The sequence below is a fragment of the Lactuca serriola genome, chromosome 5 (genome assembly GCF_051521515.1).
Source record: "Lactuca serriola cultivar US96UC23 chromosome 5, Lser_US96UC23_V15, whole genome shotgun sequence".
Classification (NCBI taxonomy): Eukaryota; Viridiplantae; Streptophyta; class Magnoliopsida; order Asterales; family Asteraceae; genus Lactuca; species Lactuca serriola.
This window is the reverse complement of record NC_136412.1, coordinates 139,411,087-139,414,759: the sequence shown is the minus strand read 5'-3', so window position 1 is coordinate 139,414,759 and position 3,673 is coordinate 139,411,087. Positions and strand designations below refer to the sequence as shown.

General features: G+C 34.7%; 1 pseudogene; it reads right to left on the bottom strand.

The window, feature by feature from the left end:
• Positions 1-917: 917 nt before the first annotated feature.
• On the bottom strand, positions 918-1,547 carry LOC145049836 (serine/threonine-protein kinase CDG1 pseudogene; annotated as a pseudogene).
• Positions 1,548-3,673: the final 2,126 nt, after the last annotated feature.

The window sequence follows — 3,673 nt, the reverse complement described above, 5'->3', positions numbered from 1 at the left end:
ATTAAACCATGATTTATAGAGGTAAGGATTGATTTTTCTTTTTATATGTTTTTGATTTGTTCAGCAGCATGTCGATTCTATTTCAGATTCAAAAAGATGTTTAACAACTTAATTAGTGGCAATATGGGCAATCTAATTTAGTTTTAAATTATAAGATTTTAATTAAAATATAAAAGTTGATTATAAATTGTTAAAAAATGCATAAAACATAGATTTAGACAAATATGCTATTTGAAAAGTTTATTAAGGTAAATATAATATTTAGTTATTAGGTTGTGTACATATCATATATGATATTTTAATGTGTAAAAAAAGAGATATACGAAATTATCCTTAATTAATCAATACATCATAATTTCTTAGTAACTAATATGAAGTGTGGAAATAATCATTAAATGAAAGTACCAACAACAATCATAATTTTTGTATCCAGAATTTCAAAAGTTCACTTCAAGTTGAATAATAATATGAAGTCACGGATTATCCAATAATATCACTCTTGATTATATATATGAAAATAATGTGCTCGTGTAATTCTCTGAACTTAACATCTTTTAGAATATATATATAGTATGATTAATGACAATACATCCCAAACTAAACACACGCATGTATAAAGGAACATCATTACTTACTTGATATTCAAGCGCACTTTCAAGGATGCTGACCACGTCGGCCATCAGTGGGCGGTCTTCCAAGTCTCTCTTTAAACACCGATAAGCTAATGTGACAAACGTATCTAATGATTTGGGATTCATTCCTTCTTTTATATTACCAAATATAAGATCACTTATTTTGTTTTGTGGATAGTACTGTCGCACCAACCCTGTTAAAGACTCATGAATGCCATTCTGGTTAGTGATACACAACCTCCCACACAACACTTCAAATAACACTACCCCGAAAGAATAAACATCTCATTCTTTTGTTAATAACCCTGTTTCAATGTATAGTGGATCACAATACCCAAGAGTGCCTACTGTATGGGAGACAAGAAATGTGTATTGTTGATTGGCAGGGCCAAATTTGGAGAGACCCATATCCGAGATCTTTGCATTCCAATTCTCATCTAATAAGATGTTGGAGCTTTTAATATCACGATGTAACACTCTTTGTTGGGTTTCACCGGGATTATGAAGGTATGCTAGTCCACGAGCTGCTCCGATGCAAATATTAAGTCGTCGAATCCATGTTAAGTCATCATCATTGAGATATGAGTCAAGACTTCTCCTAGGTGCATACTCGTACACAAGGACCTTCTCATTACCCTCGTCACAAAATCCTATCAGTGAAATAATATTTTCATGCTTGTAGAGAGAAAGCATAATGACCTCCTTCCAAAACTCAGGATTTCCTTGCCCAAATTTTGGATCTAATCGCTTTAAAGCAACGCTTATCTGCCCTGTGGAATGAACCAGCTCTCCTTTGTATACTTTGCCAAAACCTCCTCTACCGATGCAATTCTCTTCAGCGAAGTTGTTTGTTGCTAATTTTATAGCTTCCAATTCTATCTTCAGGTGTCCAAAGTTATTCATGAGATGCATCATCTTGATGGTAGAAATAAAGTTGGAAACCAAGTTGATAACATTTAGGAATAGATTGAGATCTTCAAAGAAAAGCTTGAATGTAGAAATATAATGGAAACAAGCAGCTCTTGGTCATCTTTATATTTCTTTTTTTTCATACACAAAAAAACAACTGCCGTCCTTATTTTATCTTTTAGTTTATTAATTTAAATAGTTAAAGCTATTATTTTTCATTTTAACGAATTTATATTATTAATTATTGGGGTCGATCAATTTATTAGGCACGCATATAGCTTTTGTTTCTATTAGAACAGCGATATTATTAAGAACAACGGATATTTTGGAAGAATAACAAAATAAATAAATACATAATAAGGATTTAATTTGCTACTTTTAGGCTATGTTTGGCGGAGTAGCTGAAAAGCTAGCTGATGGCTGAAAAGGTAGCTGTTAAATAAAAAGCTAGCTGATAAAAAATAACGTTTGGTAAAACTAGCTGAAATATATAAAATTACATAAAAGGACATGTAAGAATATGTGTTTCTATAATTAATTAGGGGTGTGTTTGGAAAATTTTAAAAAAGCTCTTAAAAAGCTAGTCTAAGTAGCTTTTCAAAAAGCTAGCTTATCAGCTACTTTTTGGCTTACCAAACACGACAACATAAAAAAGCTCGAAAAATAAGCTAACTTATCAGCTAGTTGTGGCGCGCCAAACATAGCCTTATACCCATTCCCACAAACCCGATTGTGCATGTGCCCTGTTTTTACAATTAATTATGGTGCTATTATAGGTATCCACTCTTTCACATAAATTGCCAGATTAAGGGGATATTAGAGTACATAACTACTATTTCACTCAAAGGGGATATTTCCTTCTATAAAAGTAATTTAATTTTACTTGCAAATTGCAATAAAACCAAAGGAAAATGCTGCTAATTAATTGTTATTTTTACCTATTAAAATGGCGTGATGTTGGTATTTGGTGGTGAAACAACATTTAAAGGTGGAAATCTTAGCGGATTTCATTATAGGCTTGTATTAGTTTGCATAATGTATCATTAATTAGTCTAGGCCCATCGGCCCTTCTCATGTATTTCTATATATAGATAATTAATCAAGGAAATACGTTTTATGGGAAAAATATTGATTCACATGGTATCAGAGTCGGCGCCCTACACCCTCGTGACGTCAACACATCTCTGTTTATCCTCATCGAGCATTCGACTATGAAGGGGAGTGATAATGTATCCCACATCGGGCGACACGGTCTTATAAGTACCTATATATGTGTTGGGTCTCTCTTCTCTAAATAAGGGATCTGTGGAGAGTTAATATAGGGCTCCACATATAATATAAAGATGCTCGGTTTCCTTTTAGATTTTATCCTCCTGAGTGTCATACCGACTCTGACAACGATAAAAAAGGAATATCGAATACTTCGATGCAAGAAGGAAATGATGATTTTGAAAACGGGGAATTCATCCCATGGATCGAAGCTTGGAAAAAAGATCACAGCGAGATGATTGGAAAGATGCTGTCATCGAGCCCAGTTCTGCTCAAACATGTAAGAGAATGTGAAAAATCATCTAGGGAAGATAAGTCGGTGGAATAGGAAGCGATAAACACTAATGGAATGGATGAAGTTACTATCCTGGAAACTTGCACCTTTGGCTTCAAAATTAGATCCTTCCACAAGATTTGCTTCATACAAGAAACCTACGATGAAACCTAGAATGTATGCTTCCGATGGCCCCTCTTCTACCCCTACCGGGTATAAACCTCATCCCCTCAATTTAAACAGATTCATCAATGTGTAGAATCTTCTGGGTGACCACACCGATGGTGATCGTCTTTCTTCCACCAGAAAAATCAAGAGAACTTTTAAAATTCGACAAGAGTTGGGTTTTGAAATTGAGGCCACCTAATCACGAATCATCCTGCGATTCTCGTTATCGCTAACTCCGCTGCTCTCTAGAGTGTGATGTGCACTCACCATGATGTCTCTGAAATATAACACAAGGATACCAAAGACTCGATCGAGTATAATCGCACTCGATCACCCAACCCTACTCGTTCCTTGGTACCCTAAGGAATCTTACTTGGACTGCTCACTGATTCGGTGTCTTAAGTAGTGCGGGCCCTATACT